The sequence below is a fragment of the Tachypleus tridentatus genome, chromosome 6 (genome assembly GCF_004210375.1).
Source record: "Tachypleus tridentatus isolate NWPU-2018 chromosome 6, ASM421037v1, whole genome shotgun sequence".
NCBI classification, from domain to species: Eukaryota; Metazoa; Arthropoda; class Merostomata; order Xiphosura; family Limulidae; genus Tachypleus; species Tachypleus tridentatus.
The window spans coordinates 110705205-110729731 of NC_134830.1; the positions used below are offsets into that span (position 1 = coordinate 110705205).

General features: G+C 35.5%; 1 protein-coding gene across 16 annotated transcripts in view; it reads left to right on the forward strand.

Annotated features, from left to right (window-relative positions):
* LOC143253296 (plexin-B-like) overlaps window positions 1-24527 on the forward strand; it is a 244236-nt gene that overhangs the window by 45214 nt on the left and 174495 nt on the right. For 2 of the 16 annotated variants that reach the window (XM_076506930.1, XM_076506932.1), the window contains exons 1-2: window positions 8517-8640; window positions 13560-13696. The exons of 10 other annotated variants lie outside the window; for them this stretch is intronic. The gene's annotated coding sequence lies outside the window, so the exon portion shown is untranslated. Of the gene's footprint in view, window positions 1-8499; window positions 8641-13559; window positions 13697-24527 lie in introns of those variants that run through there. 4 more of the 16 variants (XM_076506927.1, XM_076506934.1, XM_076506929.1 and 1 more) reach the window with 3 other exon arrangements.

The window sequence follows — 24527 nt, forward strand, 5'->3', positions numbered from 1 at the left end:
GAATAGAAACCCTAGAGGAATTAATGCTATAAGAGTAATTGATTTTTACACGGTATGAGTGATAAATTAATCAGTATAGTGATAGTTATCTGTCCAATAAAGAATGTATGTTTTATGGTGTGTAGTCGATGGACATATTTTAATTGTTTTGTGGTAGTTCACTCTTATATCTGATGACATGGTTTCAATTGTTCTGTGGCAGTTCACTCTTACATCTGATGACATGGTTGTTGTTGTTTTCTTCGATATTAGTTTCACTATGTCTGATGAGCATTATGATTTTCGATGTTACCTTGTGGATAGAGATCTCCTATCTTAGCTTCGCTCTATGTCCTAATGGACATTGATGTTCTCATCGATATTCGCTTCACTATGTCTTGTCGACATCAATTTTCAATAATAGCTTCACTCTGAGTCTAGTGGATATTGATTTTCTTTTCGGTGTTAACTTCACTCTGTTTCTGACGGGTGTTATGATTGTCCAGTGATAGTTTACTTTGTAGTAGGTTCAGCATATTTTGGTTGCACGTGATGTACACATTATGATGTTTCACATTTTAGTAAAAAAAAGTATGTAATTTTTTGAAAGTTAAAAATGTAGGGTTATGTGTGCTTAGTTTTGTTTAAAGTTTTCATGTTGATTTGCTAATAGTTTGTGCCGATAACTAAAACTTGTGGAGGTTAGTCTTAGAAGTATAGGAATACTTAATACAAAAATCATATCGCACGTAAAACCCAGAAGCGTACCATTTGACATACAACCACAGAAGAAGTTTCATATAATTTCACAATCAAATACTCCTAAATATTTTTGCCTCAATATATAAAAAAGGATTAATCAAGATTACTGTTTGATTTTTTACGATATCAGTGATCTTGCACAGAATATTTGGAGAAGCCGGTTTTGTATGTTGATTGGCCACTCGGATCTGAAATATTATTAGGGATAAGTAGATGTTTATATCGTATCCTTCACTGAACTATGTAGAGTAAATTTTTGGGTGTCTATCTTTAAATTTCGGAAACTAAGAAGTTTCCCCGTTTCTCTGTATTCTATCTTAAATCGTTGTGACGTACGTATTGTACCGATTATAAAGAGTACTTTACCTTTCTTGAACTCGTACCTGATATTCAAAACATAAGAATGATTTGCGATTGTTTTTTTATTTAAATATATTTGCTATCTATATTACTGACTTGTCCAAACATACACAGGTGCACACATGCACATTGGAACATAACAATAACAATAAATTGTTGTTATTTTAAAGTAATACTAAAAAAATATCCTAGAGCAATAATTTATTAATAATCTTAATTTTTATTGTCGATTTTTATGTGTTTAGTAATTGGTTTCGGGCATCCAGAACAACACTAGAACCATTATTTGAGCAATCAATACAGCACGTGTGTTAACTGTTTTAACCACGCCCTATTCGGTTTCTATTTTCGCAGTAGAAAACACTAAAGGTGTGGGGAAGTCAATATTTCTGTGTCAGTTTCGTAACCATAGCAACCAGAAGGTATACTTGTCAGTGTGAGACAGTGTTTTGTAATGGGTCACGAAAACACGATTTTCTATGAAAAGTAGAAGTATTATATGCACCATTGTGGACGGTAGAGTGTAATTCTAAGATGGATTTTGAACGTGACCGATTAGAGGTTTGCTCTTAAAAGTTCTGTAGTGCATCGGTTCAGAAACAAAGTATGATTTTTTATCCACTGTCATTTGCTTCCATTCATGTTTCTTTGAGCTATATATGACATTTAAACAGACAGAAAAAACTGGTTATCTATGTATCGATAACGGTAGGAAATTACGGATATTTATATACATTATTATCTAATTTTCCACCTGAGCTGAATGGTGTTATGACACTTTGTTATTTTAGTTTAGTATAAGAAGGATTCATTAGTGAAATGTATTTACGAGCTTCTTAACTAACCTTTCTGTTATTCATTATTAGGTCCATAACGCTTACCGAGTCTGCCAATGATCTTTTATCATTTTCTTTATCATGGTTGTAAATTATGATTGTGTTATGGATGAAGATCAACACCACGCATGTCTGTTTATAAGTAATCATTAGAACGCTCTTCACCTTTTCAGGTGATGTGACTATTTCGTGGTTAATAACTGTATTCTAGTTCTGTATGAATAACAACTATCGTAGTTAGTTGTTGATGTAAAGGTCTTGACATTTTAGGATGCCACCAACTGCCGATTGGGTGAGTAGCTGACCTCAACACTTTGACTTTGGTTAATCACAGTGGGAAAAGAAAGTAAACATAAACGTGTTCTTGCTTTTACTTTGGACTACAGGTGTTATTAGGAACGTTATGTTCACGTTCTTCTTAAACTCGAATAATTTACGCGCCATGGTGCCACTAGGAGTGGCAGTGTCTATTCCTGAGACATCGCACTTGACGTCAAGTTAGTCTTTCTACCAATCTGCTTCTTAATTTAGTGAGACTTTGTCTATTCTCCTGATATAGGAATTGAAGATCTGAAATGCTAACAGCAAAGTAAAAGAATTTCATAGAATTACGTTGTTAAATAAAACGTAGTAAGTAAAATGCGACATATAAAAGTGAGTGTCATTAATAAATCGGTTTTCGCCTATATAACGGTAAAGTTCGTTAGCTGACAATATTTATTCTAAGCAGGATAAAGTTAACAATCACCTTAAACAGTTACACGTAAAGAGAATTTTTATTCCATGTTTTGTTCCATTTCAGTTGCATGGTTAGAGCCTCTTAAGCTCGACATGGTCAACAGAACACACGACTTTGCTCAGTGTATAAAAGTTAAGGAAAAAAGAGCGTTTGAAAGTAAGCTTGACAAGTTATGACATTTAAAAATCTGTTCCAACTTTTGAGGTGGGCAGAGTACACATCAGCAGTTTTATATCTTGCGCTTAACAACAAAACAAATAAGCGACGTCGTTAATAAGGTCCTTTGTATAGGCATGGTTATGCTGCTCATACGTACACATGGACGTTTTTATTGAAAAATTAGGGTTTTATTGATATGAGTAAGTTTAGCGCATTAATCATTATTAATCACTCGTTCTTTCACGAAGACTTTATTAAAAGGTTTTACATAAGTAAAATAAATTAGGAATATGATATGAGAGAGTAATATAATTATTGTGACTAAAAGACTAAGGTTAAAAAAACTTAACCTCATAACGAACCTTTTCTTGAGCCCAATAACCCCTGCCTTAATCCATCCTTTGCTATGGTGTCCTGGCATATTGTCATTTCATACATCCATCGTATGTACAGTTTAGTCTCATTTGTTTTGAACTTTGCGCCATGCTACATGAGGAATATATGCGTTAGCTGTCTTTAATTTAGCAATGATAGACTAGAAGGAATCCAGCTAGTAAACACCACCCACCACCAACTCTTGGGCTACTCTTTTGTTGGGAAACAGTGGGATTGATTGTAACGTTGAAACGCCCACCTGAACAAAAAATGAGAGCTATATTGGTGACGAGGACTCAAAAACGCGACCCCCTAATTTTGTGAGTTGGGTGTCCTAACCTATTGGCCGTGTATACAGAATCAACACGAAACTAAAGAGGCTTCATTATTTTTACCTTTTGATCAATGCGTGTTCCCTATATATATGAGAAAACAATTAACCTAGTAATTAAATTTAATATCGTTTACGGCTTTATACTATAATTTTTAAAAAGTAAAATTATGACGTTTCGTCCTATAGGGCTGAGCCTTTTTTTTATACATTTATGATTAATAACAATCACAATTTTTGAATATTTAATCCCTGTTATTCATACATTGACTGAAGAGGACCCACTCATTATGGGCAGAAACGTCACAGTTTTAATTACTTAAACATTTCCACTGTTCACGATATTAAATTCAATCACTTGGTGCAATCCTCATCTATTAAGAATACAGTAATTAAATTAAACTAATTTAATGTGCACGTCTGTCTAGGAATACGTAATATCATAATACAGAAACTTATAATAATTAAAATGCATTTATCCGTAATTTTTATATTTTGGGGGCTAGGATGTGGTGGATGTTTATGACACGATTATTCATTCCTTGGAGTAACGTAATTCTTTAGCCAAGATTTTCAAAACAACCACACGTAAAGCAATGGTTCTCAAAGAAGAGATCAGACGGTTCCCAAACTTTCTAGACCTGCTGAGCTTCACATCAGAAAAAAGAAAAACAAAACATTCCGGACTTCAAGATTATAGAATATAAATTTATTAAAAATATCAATATTTAAATAAAAATGTTTGCTTCTACTTACTTGTTCAAAAATTTCTGTTTGCAAAATTTATATCAGTAAAAGTACAGTGTACTTATTTATTTATTAGTGGCTCGGATGGTCTTGCTTTTGTTCACAAAGTAGTTAAATATTTGGAGTTGTGGTTGTTACCTGTGAGCGCAAATCATTTTCAATATTCACCCTGTTTCTAAATTTGGTCTTTGTAGCAGCATACAGTGAAAATATTTGCTCACAAAGATATGTTGTTGGAAAACGCATCAACATTTTCAAAGCTATTACTTATTTCAGGGTATTCCTTGGCCATTTGAATCCAAAGTTGTGTAATTTCTTCTTGCTAAAATTTTGTTTTTCGGGTGTAATCAGTTGAAATTTCTTTAGGCTCTTTCAAAGGCAAATCGTTGGTATTTGCAGAGTCAACAAAGTAATTTTTCTAACTGAGGAGGGAAATACTCCCCGATAGTTGTACACAAATCAAATATGTGCTCCAAGACTGAAACTTTTGCATCTTCACTTAAGGAAATTTCATCCATAAGTAAAAAAGCCACTGAGACTTTCGAAGCAATCAAGTAGTTCCACAAGTATACATTTACCCCAAAGTTTCAGCTTACGTTAAAGCGCTTCCATTTTACTCTGAGCTTTGAAGTACGTTACCCTTGTACCCTGCACTGCAACATTCGCTTCATTTAGATAGGCAAATACGTCCGAAAGGTAAGCCACTTTCTGTATCCAACATTTGTCCCTTAATTTGTATGCCAGTTTAAAATGGCATTCAGATAAAAAGAAACCTATATCCTCACGCAGTTCGTAAAACCAAGCAAGCACTTTTTCCCGAGAATGCCATCGGACTTCAGTAAGAGGAAACAAAGTTTTATGCAAACATCCCATATCCTCACAGAATAAACTGAAGATCCTCGCAATGAATGGTCTTGATTTTATAAAATTAACTATTTTTACCTCTTTTTAAGCATTCGTTTCATTAAAAGTGCATGACGATAAAGACAACAGTGGATACTCTCGATATCCGGGATTTTCTTTCATATGCGTATTACTGCGCCTGAAAATTTTCCAATCATAGATGCAGCCCCATCAGTGCAAATACTTGAGCAAAGCTACTATTGGATCTCATGTTCTTTCAGAAATAAATCGATCAGTTTAATCATTTCTTCACCTGTTGTTTGAGTAGGTAAAGGTTTGAAAATTACACTCTTGTGCAAATTAATTGAAACAAGACGGAAAATTACGATTTTTTCAATTTTTGCGCTTTATTTCTGAGAATCCAAAAATTACTCACAAATTAACTCATGATATGACTGCCTTTATTTTTTAGAAGATCATTAATCCGCTTTGACATCGAGTCCACGAGTTGACTGCAATCTTTACTAATTTTTGGATCGCGGTACCACACCTCAATTATGGCCTCAATTAGCTTATCTATCGTAGTACAGTCTTTTCCCCGAAGTCTTTCTTTACAAATTGCCCAAAGATTTTCAATAGGATTTAATTCCGGAGAGTTTCTAGGCCAGTCCAGCACCATTATTCGCGTTGTAGTCATAAAATTCTTCACAAGTTTCGATGTGTGGCACGGAGCCAGATCTTGCTGAAAAATGCCAGATCCATCTGGAAATCTCTTTTTCAATTCTGGAACGACTCTTTTCTGCAAAACTTCGATGTACAGTTGATGTGGTCCTCGCATCATACCTTCTACGATATGTAAGCCTCGGACGCCGTAGTAGCTGAAAAAGCCCCAAAACATCTTCTACAAGGGATGTTTTACGAATTGATTGATGTGAGATTCTTGAAGTTTCTCACCTGGAGATCTGCGAACATGCAGACTTCTTTGACCCTGTACGAAGAAATGAGTCTCGTCACTGAATAACACCTCCCTCCATTGTTCTTGCGTCCAGTTCTTGTATTTCAGACCCCATTGATACCGTTTTTTCTTCGTTGAGTTGGTAAGAAGTTGTTTTTTGATATACATTACTAGGGTAACTTTGTATTAATTAAGAGATAACGGCTAAGTTAATAGCGGTAGGGGTGCTTTCTGTTATCCGTTATCAACACCAAGCTCTTAATGTTTTTTCACAGTGTTTTACGTGATTATTTAGTTAACAGTCATTGGCCCCAAAAATGGCTTAAGGGCCGAAGTTGAAACGTCACGGGTCAAAGTAGGAAGTAAGCAAAACTCAAAAATGTTTCTTCTATCAGCCTTACGGCGGCTGTTGAAGTAGAATCTATAGCTCAGTTTATGTACTATCGTACTAGTGATAGCCTATTTTTTCTCGTTGCATTCCTCCATAGAGTGTGCTAGCATATTCTGAGATATATAAGATATTTGTGTGCCCTCCCGCACTTTATTTATGTTGTTAATTGTAAAAGATAATATTGTGTGTGTGTGTAAGGGTGTGACGCCATCTACGACTAGTTAACTTGCATCAAAGATAATAAATTACTAATAACCGCAATAGTGGGGGTGGAGGGAGTTGTTTATCTCCATTATCGTGCCCCTCCTTGCAAACTTTGATCTCACAAAACTTAGTTGACATTAGCCCAGCGACCTAGAAGAAGTTAGATAACGGACAAACTGACAAAGACAAGGATTATTGTGGTTTATATAAGTATACACACACAAAGATTTTCTCAATATAACTGTTAAATTATTTGAATCAGGTACTTGAAATGGCCCAAAGCTTATTAAGAACATTGTCTCTCCTCAAAAAACTTAATATTCATTAGTACAACTACAATTAAATTGAGTAAGAATGCATATTTCAGTTATCTGTGCTATAAATGTTAATTTGCTCACTCAAGCTTCCCACCCCTTCTTTTTTAAGATGAGAGGAACGATAATGAGAAATGTTGTCGTTATAATTATGAATTAATAGCTTATGATGAAATTTAATGTCGTCACAAAGTCAATAAAATAAATCGTATTTTAATTTGCGAAGCCTGCCATTCGTTTTAGTCGCAGTGCACAGGCGGTTATTTTACGCGTATCTGATGAGCATTGCTTTTTAAGTAATGTTTTAAAGTAACTGTTTAAATAACTTTGAAATGAAAAAGAAATATCTTAAGAATTTTGAATTCAAATACCTCGTACATATGAGCTTTAAAAGTGTTATATCTATCTGAAGTATATATGATCCTAAGTACATATTTCTGAAGTGTTTAGAATTTAGCCCTAACTACTACAATTATATGTACATATGTAAAGTTCGTGAAAGTATTCCATTTTAAGAGTACATAAAACGAAAAATCAAGAGTAACAAATACCTTTATTTATTTATTTTGAAGTTCAAATGCCATGCTGTGTTGTAACCTACAAATTGTATAGTTCTTTTCTTGATTCATGACACTTACACGTTTTACTGACGTTACGATAGTACAAATTGCAATGTTAAGCATCCTTTATGTGACGTCATTTAAGTGTCCATTGGGCTAATGACAAACAATACAAACTGAACAGTGGTGTAAGAGTAAAAACATGTGACCTTTCCATACGGCTTTCGGTCCCTTCTCGGGGAAATTACGTATCTACTTATGGGCAAGTATATTTTTTTATTTAATTGGTTGAGACTACGTCGTAAGAGTTTGTTGCTTTTTTTTTTTCTTATAGAAAGGAAAAGAATATATGTTTTGGTAGATACTGGTGCAGTCTACTAGATAATTATTAATTAAAATCACAATATGAAATTCATTGCCCTAACAATTAAATTTATATTTATTGAAATAAAAACACTAATAATTAAGTCTATGATGAGTATGTTGAATTTTCTTTTTCTTTTGCGCATGTAGAGATTACACAAAATATAACATCAGTTCTTAGGTTGGCCCGGCATGGCCAAGCTCGTTAAGGCGTTCGACTCGTAATCCGAGGGTCTCGGGTTCGAATCCCGGTCGTACCAAACATGCTCGCCCTTTCAGCTGTGGGGGCGTTATAATGTTACGGTCAATCCCACTAGTAGTTGGTAAAAGAGTAGCCTAAGAGTTGGCGGTGGGTGGTGATGACTAGCTGCCTTTCTTCTAGTCTTACACTGCTAAATTAGGGACGGCTATCGCAGATAGCCCTTGAGTAGCTTTGCGCGAAATTCAAAACAAAAGTTCTTAGGTTACAGCTTCATTTCTCGTAGATTAGTATTTACCCCTGACACAGTTTAATAACATTGACAATGTACGAGCACGTGATTCCGCTTGTTAAACACATATATGAAACAACAAAAGGTCTGAGTATCACCATTAAAAGAAACTAGTTAAACGATTGTATAAAAACAATGATAATGCTATTGTAAGTAAGTCTATGAGAATGAATGTAGGCTAGGTTCGGTCTTCTAAGAACTGCGATTTATAAGAGGTAAATATTGCATGAGGTAAGGGCTCGTGAGAAATATTGAACACTTTTACAGAGAAAGTTAAGCTGGATTGAATTGTTTAATATGATATATTTATTATTCTTTGTTGTGTGAGAGTTTTCTCAGCATTGATTTAGTACAGCCAAGTTTGTTTGTTTTTTTCTTGTAAAATGAATAGTTGGCACATATGTTTGTACTTTGTGTAGCCTTATGGATAGTGTGCTTGAACTATAAATCTAAAAGTTGGAGTCCTCTTTTTTTGTAAAATAACGTGCGATATAAGAATGATGGTCAGTTACTACTTTCGGTGAAATAAGAATAGCCAAAGAGTTGTTTCTAGGTGCAACTGACGAGCTGCCTTCCTTCTGTACTCACTCAAAAGGTAGGGACAATGATATGTATAGAGTCAATCCTTTATTTAGTTAGTTATGCATGAAAATTATTAAACAAGCAAAGCACTTTTCCGCGTACTTGAGCTATATTAAAACAAATCGATACTTCGTAAGACTAGGCCGATTTCAAGCAAACAGTTCCTCGTTGGGTCAGCAGTAAGTATACGGACTTGTAAAGCTAAAACCGGGGGTTCGATCCTTCCAACGATGGACAGAGGCGTGTAGCACTTCTATATAGCTTTACTTTAAAAATAATCAAAGACGTAATTGCACTATCTCAATAAAGTTTTTTTTTTGTTTTGTAAAGAATCAAATGAACACTTACGGCATACGAAATGCTAATATGCAAATAATTACTATACATGTCAGGTGAAAATGAGATAGTAGTAAAACAGGGTGCTGAAGTTTAATAGTATTGACATTTTTCTGAAGAGGTTATTCCACATCATTGAATCGCTCTCTGTAAGTCGCCAAAATAAACTCGATTTGAGGTTTTTTTAATGTACAGAAACGAGCATTATTTCTAGAAAGAAAATTTAATGTTTCGAAGAAGTGAACTTTTAATCCACAGAGCTTTTCGCCATGTATTTGTTTGTTTGTTTTTTGGATTTCGAGCAAAGCTACTCGAAGATTACCTGCGCTAGCTGTCTCTAATTTAACTGTGAAAGACTAGAGGGGAGGCAGATAGCCATCGTGGGCTACCCTTTTACCAACATAGTGGAATTGACTGCCACGTTATAACGTTCACATGGCTGAAAGGGAGAGTATGTTTGTTAAGAAGGGGATTCTAACCCACGGTCCTCAGAGTGCGCGGTGGATTGGATGATTCAAGGGTCTAGCTGTAATATGCAGCTGAACGTTTTGTAGTCGTAGCTCTTGGAGACAATACAAGAGAAACGGCTGACTGGTTGTTTTCCCTATAGTCAGGGGTCTGACATGGATATTTAGTCCGTATGTCACAGTTGGAGACATTACAAGTGAAACTGCTGACTGGTTGTTTTCCTTTGGTCAGGGTCCGACATGGCTTTCCCGTGTGCCGCAGGTTCAACTTGTAAATAACAAAAAAAGTCTCACTCATTTATGATCGGCAGACCCAGAAGTTTCCGCTTGAAGTGTCTGAGCTTTTTTGTGACGAATGAATTTTATAAAGACGGTTTACGTCGTTTTTAAAAGTTCGTCGATTGAGTGAACCTTGTTTACTGGCTAGAAATGACAGTGAATAGCGACATCAGAGAGAATTCTAAGTGAATGTACAGCCTAGTTAAATCTGGTAATTGAGGAAACCTTTCAGGCATCACTTGATGCACACAATACAGAGCCATGTGTTCGGGTAACTTGTTTAATTACAGGTTGCCCTAGATTCACCAGCCAAACAATTCGAATAATAATAATATATGTGTTTGATTACGTTAGCATCACGTACTTTGTTGTGGTTGTTTCTTTACGCCTTTACCCTCATTAAACGCGTAAACCAAAACTCGTTAGTTCTTGACGCCTCGCGAAGTTGGGTGCACACGCCTAAGTATTGAACAGGCCGATGTCGATGCGACCAGCACGCGTGTTTTCTCTCCATGGATCACTTGAGTAATATATTCTAGACACGGCTGGGAAAATAAAGGATATTTAGATTAGGGTCAGGGACTGTCAGAGAATCAAAGAGTAAGAGTTAGAAACTTGTTAAAGTCCACCGGTGTAGGTTCACATTATTTGTTTGAAATACCGGCAGTTCACCGTAACAGTATTACAGTTAGTTTTCAATAAAATAATTCGTAAAGTATTGTTAGGTTTACACTATAACAAGTCTTGGTGGATGCGATGAATATGGATTTTTGTTACTATTAAATTCAAGTAGGATAACAGGTAAAAAGTCCGGCTAGGTATAGCTTTCATCACATTTATTAGGCCTGAAAACCGTTTATACTTTGCCAGTTTAAACATTTTACACAACAGACTGTTCAATCAGCACCAAAAGTGTGAACCCAGATTTGAAGGGGAGCGACTGTGTTGGTGTTCAAGAGTTTCTGATATATACGCATGTACTACGTTTCTTGTTTATATGGACGTATAGCTAAGGGAATGAGTGATACTGCTCCCAGTATTGGTGTATACATATGATAAACACACTACTTACCGACCTTAAAATTGTCCTCGTTTGTAGCTACAAACACTGTTTTGTTTCTTCCTAATTTTTGGTACGTCTGTTGAATGTTCTCACGTGTTCTACTGTCTCTGCAGTTTAATATATCGCCGACAATTGTTTGTCAAGAGACAACATTGCATTTCAATCTTAACGCTGAAGTACGTGCATTATCAAAAGATACAGGTAATACGACTTTCTCGATAGTTCTCACTGTTATTGTATCCTACAATAATTGGTGTTTCATGCTCAAGTGGAGTACAACAACTGGCCAAAGGTAGTGTAGACACTATACGTGAGGATCGGGTTAAATCAAGCCATGAAAACATGTTTTGTTATATTTTTTTAATGCAGAAAGCTGTCCCTGTAAGAAACGGAATCGTAAGATTTAAGTTAAAACATTTGTAAATACACAGCAACTATCGGATCTCTACCACACTAATTTTTTTGCTGTGCGATTAAACCAGAATATCTAGGTTTGGTTTCGTTTGAAGTTAAGCACAAAGCTACACAATGGGCTGTCTGTGCTCCGCCCACCGAAGACATATTGGGAGGCACAGGAAAATCTATAATCGTGTATTAATATTCATAACTTTTAATGGTGTATTTTATGATCAATAAATTAGCTGATACGTAAACCTATTTTGTAAACTTAAAATTAAAATATGGAATAATATTACATGTGTTTCATTTTGTGTTTATTGCAGACGGTTTCAAGTGCCCGGATGTACTAACACTTCCCATATCATATGAAACTGTAATGATATCACAGGAATTCGTATTCCTCACAAAATTCTTCAAACATTTGCCATTAAATATGGCCATTTATCAGCATGGTTAAATGGGCACCTTAGTTAAATGCTATGAAAACATTCGCTAGAAAGCGGTGTTCAAATTTCATTATGCTTATAGAAATGTGGGGTAGGAAGGGTTGTCTTAATGATATAAGCTGTTTTTGTTTTCTTCACCCCAACGCAATATCCAAAATAGAGTGGGGGGGGGGGTCAAAATGTGTTTTGCAGTTTTCTTAATACTCGTAAATGCATGAATTTGCATGAATACGTTGCAGAATGCAACTCCAAGTCTTATTGAATCTGAATTATTTCGTTGCTATTACTTAATATTACTTACGCTTAAGAAAAAAAAAAAAAGAGGACATAGCTTACTTTTGTTTTCGTAAGTCCCCTTTAACAATCAGTAAACTTCTTCAAATATACACACATACAATTAATAGTTTCCATATCAAAATGAATGTACATTTATTTTGTTTGTTTCACAGATGGTATATCAATACTTTCTTTACATTTTTTCTAATTCATTAATTTTTGGCTATCTACCTTTTTCGCTATTTAGTTATTAAATACTTTCATTACCTGTATTAAGAGACGTTTGTATCTACTAGCGTAGACCTTCTATAGGTTACCCTGGTTTGGCGAGACTGTTAGGACGCTTGACTTGTAACTTGAGGGTCGCGAGTTCGAATTCTTTTCACACCAAACATGCTTGCTCTTTCAGCTGTGAGAGCGTTATAATGTGACTCTCAATCCCACTATTCGTTGGTTAAAGAGTAGCCCAAGATTTGACGGTGGGTTATGATGACTAGCTGTCTTCCCTTTAGTCTTACACTGCTGAATTAGAGATAGCTAGCCCTATTGTAGTTTTGCAGGAAATAAAAAAGACTTTTTTTTACTAAACCTAAATCATGTTTTTGTGAAAGATATGCCAGTAATTACACAAATGCAGAAACAGAATTTGAAAAAAGAAATTTTGATGGAGGGGTTTTTGTTTATTCGTTTGGAATTAAGCACAATGGGCTGTCTGTGCTATGCCTATCAAGGGTATCGAAATCCTGTTTCTAGCAGTGTGAATTCACTGTGCCACTGGGGGGCTATCTGAGGGTTCTGGGTTTTAGTTACTTTCATAGTTATTCATCTAAAACTATACAAATGCTCTCAAACTAAATGTTATTTTCTTCTTTTTATTACTTCTATTTATTTAATTTAATGTTTAAATCTTTTGCTTTCATATTTATCGAATTAATTGAAAATCTAGGAGTTGTTTATGAATTGTTTGTTTTTAAGCTTCAGAAAGCTTATTTGGAAATTAAAGAGTCACCATAAATGCAGTTAATAGATAAATAGGCGTTTCAGAAGTGTGTGTCTTTCTACTTATTAGGACCAGATGTTTGTATTAAGTGGGTGTAGTTTAGTTAGAAGTGACGTAATCTTATTTTGTTTGAACTTATTCGTCAGTTTGTACCATTAACAAAAAAATACCTCAAAATAAAATTGTGTATTATTCAATCACATTACGTCCACCTTGTATAGTCTGCACGTGTGTTTATAAAGCAAAAAAATGAAGTAGCTAAAATAAGTTATGTATTTGTTTTACGCATAACTCTCCTTTAGGCACTCGTCTCCTTACTTCAGTTAGTTTGATGTTGATGTCTTTTTGACTTTGATCTACATGGTACGTCAAGTATCGCCCGTGAACGTACTAAAACATATCGCATCCTTGGGAATTCTCTGTGTCGGCTGTTCTTGTGGTAAGTTAAAGCTGGCTTACGAGAGCTGAGTGCTACTAGATGTCAGTGCTTTGGACACACGATCTAAAGCACTGTTGTTAAGTGTTTATTTGTTTTAAACAAATGGAAATATCTCAAGTCTGTAGCAGTACAATTTTTCTGAAACAGCGACTGTTTCATGATGAAAATATGAATTCTGTGAATATTACAGTTTGTAATAAATAATATGCTAGTCCTAGATCATAAGTAAATAATATAAAATGAAGTCATTTATATGGTTCATTTAAACGCAATCTACAAAGTAAAATCAATAAATATTGCAGTGATTATCAACCTACGCTTCTCTCAACTCGCAACCTACCCCTGGTGCAACACTGTTAAAAAATGTGGCCTTACCCCTAATTAACACTCTAATTCTTGATTTATTTTTGATTTAACACTAGGTCCTACTATACTCGGTCTTCCTGTAATATAACTCTCCTGTGTTTTTACTTATATTTTTCCTGTGATATAACTCTCCTGTGTTTTTACTTATATTTTCACACCCTCGTTGGTCCAGTGCTAAGTCAGTGATTATAAAACTAAAAATATAGTTTAGATTCACACTCTTGGCAGAACACAGATAGCGAATTATGCATTTTTGTGGTTTACAGCAAACAAAATAGTATATCTGTGACTCAATACTGGTTGAAGATTGTCTACTTCGGAGTGCAAATGATGTGAGCTCGGCATGGCCAAGCGCGTAAGGCGTGCGACTCGTAATCCGAGGGTCGCGGGTTCGCGCCCGCGTCGCGCTAAACATGCTCGCCCTCCCAGCCGTGGGGGCGTTATAATGTGACGGTCAATCCCACTTTTCGTTGGTAAAAGAGTAGCCCAAGAGTTGGCGGTGGGTGGTGATGACTAGCTGCCTTCCCTCTAGTTTTACACTGCTAAATTAGGGACGGCTAGCACAGATAGCCATCGAGTAGCTTTGTGCGAAATTCCAAAACAAACAAACAAATGATGTGATATTTAGTTTTCTCCTTGATTTATATAGTTTGTAAAGCCTTAACGGGCACTCATTATAACTATATTAATGTAATTTTCTCAGTCTTAGGAGCTCTAGTCTATTAAAATATGCGCTCATTGTAACTTAATATTTTTTATGTGCTAAGCCTTTAGGACCTTAGACAATTCAAAGCACATTTTTAATGTTAAAAATTAGGTTTTATTTGGAACATAATTCAACGGAACGAAAAATTCTATTTGTCTTATTATTTTACTCAGATAAGCCCACCAAAACTGCAGCCAATTTATTATCCTTTCTCCATATGAGACGGCCTGCGATGCGATCTATCTTCATACTTTAATTTTCTAACTACAGTTCAGACCTCGGCAAGATTTACATTAAACGTAGGCTGCTACTGTGCTCACAGGTCCTAGGGCTTACCTTCAAGGCCTTTCAATTTTTGGTTGCTTAATTACATTATAGTAGAGGCTTCTAAGTTCAGTGACATTATCGAAATTTGAAATTACTTGAAGCGTTACTCTTTTGGTGTAGTCTGAACAACACCTTGTGAAGAAAGACAATTAGGTTCCCATAATTACATGCTACTGTAGTGTTATACATGTTGTGTTGCGTGCATTGTCCTAAGCGGATTAACCTTCTCATGTTGCTTGTCTTAATCTCTATTACTCCGACCACGAAACGTCCGAAACAGCTGATGAGACAAACTTTGCTCTGACTACGAGTATATTACAGCTAGATTAATAACAATAATATGTCTGACTCGTAGTTAAGTTCACCGTCATCTTTAATTTAAGTCCTCAACAATAACCTTAGATGCTTTCACATGACCATGCATTATGTCTACGGAATTGTAACTGCGAAAGGACTATAGGTAATTTCGGGGATACTCTCGTGGTCATGGGACCATGGCACGGCGTTGTTTGCTGATGTCATTAGTTCCTGTATAAAGAAGACTGATTTATATAATTAGGCCTAAAAAAAAGAACATTTTGGTACTCCATGATGTTATACAAGATTGTATGTTCACATTTAGTTCCCCAACGGAAGCTCACAAATCTACTGTGTAAGAGTATTCAGAGCACCAGACAGAAACGACGGCAGAGTAGATCCTTGCCCTAGTTAAGTGCAGTCAAGACAACTGATATGTACAACCATATAATTGTAAGTAATGCCAGTAGGTGTCACGCTTTTCTTTATACAGTCTGTAGACATGACGTTATCCGATGTGAGCTTCACAGATGTAGATCTGTCATCTAAACTTTTGTCACCATTTCTGCTTTATGGAACATGCTGTTTCGCTTTTGTTTTACGTTAATGAATAAATGATCTATGGAACCAAGCAAACATTATTTTATTAAGGATGCTAATTGTTGTGAAACGTTAATTGAATGTTTTTTCTTTTTTATCTAAGCCTCGCTTCTATTTTTCTCTTGGAAGACGTAACGTCTATGTAGCTATTTAATAATGTTCAAACAGATGAGAGAGAGTACATTCAGCTGTGAAAAATGATTTACAGAAATGTTTATATATGAGCGTGGAGCAATTAGAGTGATTGAAAGATTTCGAGAGCTAACATTTCCGACCAGTTTGCTCAGGGGCGGTGACTTATAATACAGTGTGTTTCATAATTACTGAATCATAGTCTTCAATCATTTTCGTATCTGCCTGCAGGAGTGGCGGATATTAGACGCAAACATTTGTTCAAAACTTGTGTTGTTAGCGATGATTGGTACTGACCTTGGCGCCATCTTTTGGTTACACGTTCGCTGTACCTTAGTTCGAAGCACGTGCTGACTACATTTGTCTTCAATGGCAAACGTTGTGGCTCAGTATGGCGTAACAAGCCAGAAACGACTTCGTAATAAGGTAATTATAAGTCAGCAACGCCTTCGCCCTTGCAATATTTCATATATTGATGAAGTTTTTGTCACTTAAGTTTGCATTTTCGTTTCTCTTTTGTATAAGTTGAGTTCTATAAAAGAAGACCGTAAAAAAACGGTTTACCACTAAGGAAACCGACTTTTTCAGGTTTTATAGCCCTGTAAACGACAGTGCTATGAATAATGTATGATTTAATGTCGTACCGGCACGGCGGTACTCGTCCTCCCTATCGTTTATATAATATGATTATACATCCATACCCTGGTGATGTGTAACTCTAACATGTTTTCTAAACTTCATTAATATATAAGTAGATTCTAATATACTTTTCTTTTTTTAATCTAGACAGAAAAAATCGACACTGTTTATCTTGAATGTGTTATATACGTTGTCGAATATTTTTAATATCCGTTTCATCCGGGTCATCTATCATTATTGTGATGTAAGTAAAGAAAAGCAACTCGAAATATGGTTATTTAATTTAATTTTATTCACATACTAGATAATACAACGTGTTGTAAATATGTACTTATTTCAACTACAATCAATCTCGTATATGAAAAGGAAACGCACACACACACGCGCACGCACAAATGCTGATACAAAGCGCATCTCCATGAATAATAACGATGTGTTAATAGTTGAAATAAAGCAAACACGTGTAAATAAAGACTTAAAAATTACAGAATGTAATAGATATGACGTTACTGACTGACATAAATTAGTAGATATCTCTATAACGATAAGAGTTATAATCCAACTAAAAAAAAACTTTTTTTTTCAGAGAAGTTAAATCAGTTTAATACAGATTTGCCCCAAAAATATTCAATGCAATAAATGAATAAAAACATCTGTTCGCACGAGATGAAAACAAAGGTGTTTAAATATCCACACAATGTATTGAATCATTGCAAATTTTTTACTTCATCTGAGCTTGATCAAAATACTTGTATCGAATAAAAACATTTATTCATGGCTTCAATTTAATGATAAGTTGCGAGTTGAAGCAACACACACTCACACGTTTGAAATACTGTAAACACACTTAGGGTAACACGTTGTGTGTTTATGAATTCTTGATTGTTTGTCCGCGAGCTCGTCTCACAGTTTTACAGCTACCAGGACCCAAATTTGTCGGGCGAACTTTGGACGGCCCCAAAAATTGCTCATATCTATATGAGATATCCCCCAACCCCCAACTAGGAACGAATAAGAAGGCTAGAGTCTCCGAATGGTCACTCAGGCATTACGTGGAAGACCTAGGGTGTAAGATGTGATTCTTTTCTTTTAGGACCCGGTATCGCCAAGCGTGTTAAGGCGTGCGACTCGTAATCTGAGGGTCGCGGGTTCGCGCCAAACATGCTCGCCCTCCCAGCCGTGGGGGCGTTATAATGTGACTCTTAATCCCACTATTCGTTGGTAAAAGAGTAGCCCAAGAGTTGGCGGTGGGTGGTGATGACTAGCTGCCTTCCCTCTAGTCTTACACTGCTAAATTAGGGACGGCTAGCACAGATAGCCCTCGAGTAGTTTTGTGCGAAATTCAAAACAAACAAACAAACTTTTCTTTTAGGTAACTATGGAACGGTGGTAGTATTAAACAGGGGTAAAACACACACGCTGAATATCACCCAGGTATGATGGGATTATTGAAGTTGATCTTTGGGGTTTTCGAAACCGAATTTGACATCTGATTTTGTGTCCCTGGCCACCCTCATTATCCTTAGGGGAAGGAGCATATGAAACAGTGTTCTTACCAACACCAACAAGCCAGCGTGACCAAACGTAGCATGTGTTGGGATATCTCGGATTGGTGCCCTAACAATGTTTGTTTTCGGGTACCCTTTGAGTAGTTAAAGGCATAATTAGGGATGATGGAGAAGCTTAATCACTGTATTGAAGCATTTGTGAATTATGGGAAGGAGGGTGTGTCTTTCAACACCGCAGAGGAGTATGGGTATTCTGTGGTTGTACTCCAAGGTTTGTATACGCAGTTTTAACTAGATGTTGTATTTAGAATACGGAATAATTAGATTATTAAAAACGATAGTTATCATTACAGGAACTAGATTGATTGTTTGGTGTTAAGCACAAAGCTATATAATGAGCTGTCTGTGCTCTTCCCATCATGGGTATCGAAACCCGGTTTCTAGCGATGTAAGTTCTCAGACATACCTCTGTGCCACTGGGGGTAAGGGGCTACGGGACATAGGATACGTTTATTATGATGTATTAGTTGCACATTTTTGTAGATTTAATCCACAGCTCAACCAGGAATACTTTATTTCTTATTTCCTTAATGTTTTTACAACATGAAATAATGTTACCCCTAAATCTAAAAATAATATATTTTGTTTCCGAGAAATATATCTATTGTTTCAATATTACGTAGTTTCTTATTTTAGTCTGGAAGAAAACTGAGTTGTCTGTGTGTGTGTAGTACCGTTTAACTCAAAGTCATATTATGTATAATCCTGTTTCTTCTAAGTTAAAATTCGCACAGCCATAAAGTTCACCTACCTACACAAGAACCAGGTGTACTGTGGCAAATACAGAAGTCGTGGAAAAAAAGAGAGTTATATTTTTCGGTACTGTTATTCGATGTTACTGTCAGTATATATACGTCTCACACATTAAAAATATGTGTAATATGTATTAAATTTTCATGAACAGGGATATGTTTTTTTTCTTGCAGAATTTTATTTTATCTAAAATAATTTCAGAGATAAAGAACGTCTATCAAATTTGTGAACAATTTTCCAGTTTTTGTGACGTTAAATATACAGTGACTTTGCTTGCGTCATATTTTAGTCCTATGTTTTCTGATAAAAAGCCTTCTTTTTTTTTAGGTTGCTTTCGACATTTCACGCTTAGCATTAACCAAGAACAACAGTTTAATGGATAAACGAATACTACTTTAGTTCTTGTGGCTTTTGTCACTTTTTATCGGTGTGTCGTGCACAATGCATTACGTGGGAACTAATAATAACGTGTTAAATAACCAAATCGGAAATCTGAGAAAATTGAAAGCGTTGGATGAATTCAGAAAAGATTTAGCTGTCTTTGGAGCTATATATTGAGGTCTGATAGGATTCATAAATCGAATATGAAATAACACTCTGTTGTATGCCTGTCACTCTCCCTTCCCGTAGCTAAACTGTGTGCTTAAGGGCTTATAACACTGAAATTTAGGATTCGATCTATGCACTTAGCATTAATCAGTATTTTGTAGCCCATAAAAAGAAGGGCTAACTAACTGAGTTATTTGTTAAGCAAGCCGAAAAGAAAAAAATATAGGGTTGTTAGCGGAACAATGGACACAGAAGTTATGTTTTATTAAAACGAGTTTGGAGTCTCTCCGTATAATTGCAGCCTGTGTCTCAATGTCAGGTCATGCCGTGTTTGATAACCGTGCATCTTGATCATATCCCTGTAACGTAGTTTCCATTATAAAATGCTCTGCCGCTTGGCTTATGTTTAAAGCACTATCCTTTTCGGGGAAGGATTTCCATATCTCATCTAGCATACGAGAAAGACCGTTTCAACAATCCAATTACAGAGAAATGTATAGTCCAGTTATTTATCCGGCATGGCTATGTATGGAATAGCATGGATACTCGTTTCTTTCGCAGCTGTTAGAGGTATATGATGATTGAGCAAATATGTCGTCAAGCGCTCCTCGTGCCACTTTTCTAGAGAAAAATCCTTCTCGGTTCTGTTATGTAATGTTGTCTGGGTTGTAGACATTTTTTTGTCATTGACCTTTATGTTCGAGATTCTTACCTGTTACAAAGCGCCGTACTTTACTTACAATTGTTAAGATACGACTTCTTGCAGTTTCTCTGTGGATTCGACCTGGTTCCCCAATTTTTCCAGATTTCTTTGTTCCCGATGGCACATTAAGTACAAGGAATGTCTTCATATGAGAAATTCTAAATCTCCTAGGGGAAAGTATGTTTGTGATCTGAGTGCGTGTGTATACATAGCGGTATGTCTGTGGACTCGCACCGCTGTAAACCGGGTATCGATACCATTGTTTGGTATGTCTGAGAATTTACATCGCTAGAAACCGGGTTTCGATACCCGTGGTAGGCAGAGTACATGTAGCTTTGTGCGTAGTTCCAAAAAAACAAATATATAAAGAGAATTCTATAGATAGATAAGGATCATATTTAATCCAGTTAATCCTACTAATCATAGTAAATTTAAGTGCAATAGTTTCAATATTTTTATTTCAAGTTTGAAATTCATTCATAACAAAGTACACGACAAGAAAGGACAGAACGAGTATATTACAGGATGCATATGAAGAACCGTTAGAGAAACACGTCATTTAGTAAAATCAATAGTGGTTACAGTCTCAAGTAATGCCTGTTTTGTGGTAAACACTATATAGTTGCATTCACAGATAAAATATGGAGGAAGGGGCGGATATTTATGAAGTTTTGTCTACTGAAAGTAGGGTTCAACCAGACTATACAGCTCAAAACTTCATGTAGAAATGTTGCCACTGGTGCCTGTATTTTGAGATGCACATAAAAAGTATCTGGAAAAAGGGATGGTTCCAATTTAACCCCCACCCCTCAGTTGTTGCATCTGGTTGATGCCCCAAGATATTCATATAATTTCGTATATGCTAATACATCTACATATCTTCTCTCTTCATTCCTCCGTGTTTTCTTTCTATTAGATGGTTAGCGTTCGAAATGTCACCTGTATTTTGGGTGTTGTTTTTTTTTAGATTATCAATAGAAAAGTCAGAGGAACAGTACGAGTAACATTAGTGGCCAGTACAGTTTTGTAACTATGAAAGCAACAACAAAAGTTTTATTTTATGTCTGTCCATCAAACAGATAAATTTCTTGACAGACTCGCTAAGTTTTCTTTTTTTTTTTTTGCTGCTCTTACAGTGTGAGCTGAATGTGGTCTTGACGAACGACTTGTCATTTTGGACGGGTAACAGCTGTTATTCAGGATCTGAGTGTTGATATAGGGTATATTTTTCAACTTTCTTACCTTTCAGCATTAAGTCATTGCCTGTTTTATCGCTTCTCCGAGGAAAACCGAAATTAAGGGACTAAATATTAATTTCGTAAGGTTTAGAATATCTTTTTTAGGATGTACTCAATTTTTTAGTTTGTGAAGTTCGATATACTGTTACAAAATAAAAGTAATAAATTTTACACGAATTGCTTGTCACATGAATTGATATTTTAATATTGTTCATAATTTAAATACAATGTATTTACTGTTTAAATTAACAAGGAATATATTTTGATTTAATTTGTATCATCTGTTTATTAGAAATAATGGCGACATATATTTAGGTTTGGAACTTGGTTACGAAGTGACGTTGAACGCTCCCGTTATCACTTTATTTCAACTATGGATCAATACACATTATAAACTTTATTCTGGAAACCACAGGTTTCGAAACCGTTAAACTTAGTTCGGAAAATACTTGTATTCTTTCTGTATTCTCATCTTATTATTTAATCGTGTTTTTTAATCTGAATGTAGATTTCTTAATACTTACGAGTTAAAAGATTAGGTGATCGTATAGCCGAGTTTACGGTAGGATAGATGATGAACGGTTTTGTAAGTGGAATATTAATTGTAGCTAGAAAGTTCAATTGTTACGCTGTGTATGAGCTGTATAAGACTGTCAACAGATAAACGATAGTTTGGTTTGATTTGAATTTCGCCCCTAATTTAACAATAAAAAACTAGAGGGAAGGCAGCTACTCATAATCACCCACCGACAACTCTTTAACAACTAATAGTGAGATTGACCGAAACAACGCCCCTACGGCCAAAAGGACGACCATGTTTGATGGGACGGGGATTGGAACCCGCGACCTTCAGATAACGAGTTAAGCGCTCTAGCCATCTGGCCATACCGGATCTAGAAAGAATGTGTATGAGCATTTCGTGAATGAATAAGAACTATGTAATATTGAATCGGATTTTGTTGTTGTTTTAGTGCCTGAGTCATATTTCCATGAAAGCCTGGAATATGGAGTTATTTATAAATGTGTTAGGAAGCTGATTCAAGAGTAGTTGTGCAGAAAAATATATAGATAAGGAAGTAAACGGATAAACAGGTGGTTGAGGAACGAATAGGTGGATTAACCCACAGCGTAACCTAGTAGATTTTATGTTTATCAAAGATTCGCATCGGAATTCATAGCTGACGTCACATTCAGAGCCTGCAACAAACATTGAAACTTCAAGTTACATATCAACAATGTCTTAGTCGTTAATTGAAGAAGGAAGTCATTTTCCTTCTATAAGTGTAATCAACTAATTATTCATGTAATTTCACAGGACAATGGTTCCTTAATTGAGGACCATGCATCGTTTCGCAAGAAAGATTTGACAAAAGACATTGTCACTCGTAAATATTGTATTTCTAAAACTTTCCTGCGATCGGATAAAGCAATTTTATCCATCTAAAATTTTATTTATTGCATTAAACATATCTACCCAACCTTCGTCATTCTTCACGTTTTCAAAGAATAAAATGACTGAGAATGACTGTTATTACAGTTTATTTCAACATGTTAGATGTGCAGAGATGTCCTCAGCTAGCCTGTCTAAGGTTAATTTAACCGATAAAATGGTGACCTTAAAACTGCTTTCTTTCCTTAATCTTTCTATTTTATTTCTTATACAGGGTGTTCGGAAAGTCACTGTGCAGTTTTGTAATGATATTTTATTCAGTCTATTTCAAGCCAGCAACTGATAGCGGTCTTTAGAAATAAAATAAGAAGGATCCAGGCCTGTATTGATGTCAACGGGGGTCACTTTCAACATTGTTTATAATTGTCATTCATATTTACCTCCTGTATTCTATATTGAAACATGTCTGTTAATAAATATATAAGTGCACAGTAACTTTCCGAACACTCTGTATAATGATATGACATACGCTTGTTCTTCGTTCCACCTTAATCCCATTACAGCTATTGGATCTGCTGCTCGGGTATTTTGTATTAGGCAAGACATAAACTACAAAAGGCGAGAGATTCGAACCCGCGATCCTCAGATTGTGAGTCGAACAAACCATGACAACCAAACAATACCTGACACAGACTTAAAATGTTTAACTCAGTGTTATAAAGATGTCGAATAGGCAGACATAAAGAAAGCGGATGTATAAATATCCACTTGTTACATGTATAGAATATCAGGAAAAGTGGGTAGACGTAAGGAAGAGCAATAGCAAGAGAGGAATATTGCAATAATGGAATGTATATGTCAGTATCTATGTATATGACCAAAACTACTGCGCCATATACTGAATGGCACCACAAACAAAAATCCGTAAACAATTTCACACTTTGGGTATTCAGTATTATGACAATTATAAAAATAACTATGGTGTGTACAACAACCATTTCTTTATAACAGAACACAATTTTAAATAAAAGTTCTTTCCTCACAACCAGAACACGACTATCATTAGGACTGTACGTGAAGGTTTGATTATATCTTTATTGGTGTATTTTTAAATCTAGTACTGAGAAACTGGAGTTCTTAAAAATGTTATTTTTATAACAAACGGTATCACTTTTAATATAGAAAACAATACAGTTTATATCAGTAAAATTTAAAAACATTTGGGAAACAGAAAATTTGCTGGAATGATTTGCGTATGAATGAAGAACACAGTTCAACCACTTTTGTGTGCAGTACTTTCCGGAAAGAAATCCCTTTTCTTTTTTTTTAAAGAAAATGCTCACTTTCTCTTATGTTTTTTTTTTTCCAATAAGGTGTGAATACTACGATTGGTAAGTACTAGTGCAAACAGCCTTCCTGTGGGCGGTGTTTCTTTTAGTATAGATAAAGTGCCTATAGAAATATATGCCCACTACGTTTGTTTTGAATTTCACGCAAAGCGAACCGTGCCTAATTTTGCAATGCAAGACTAATGGGAAGACAGCTAGCTAGTTATCACCATCC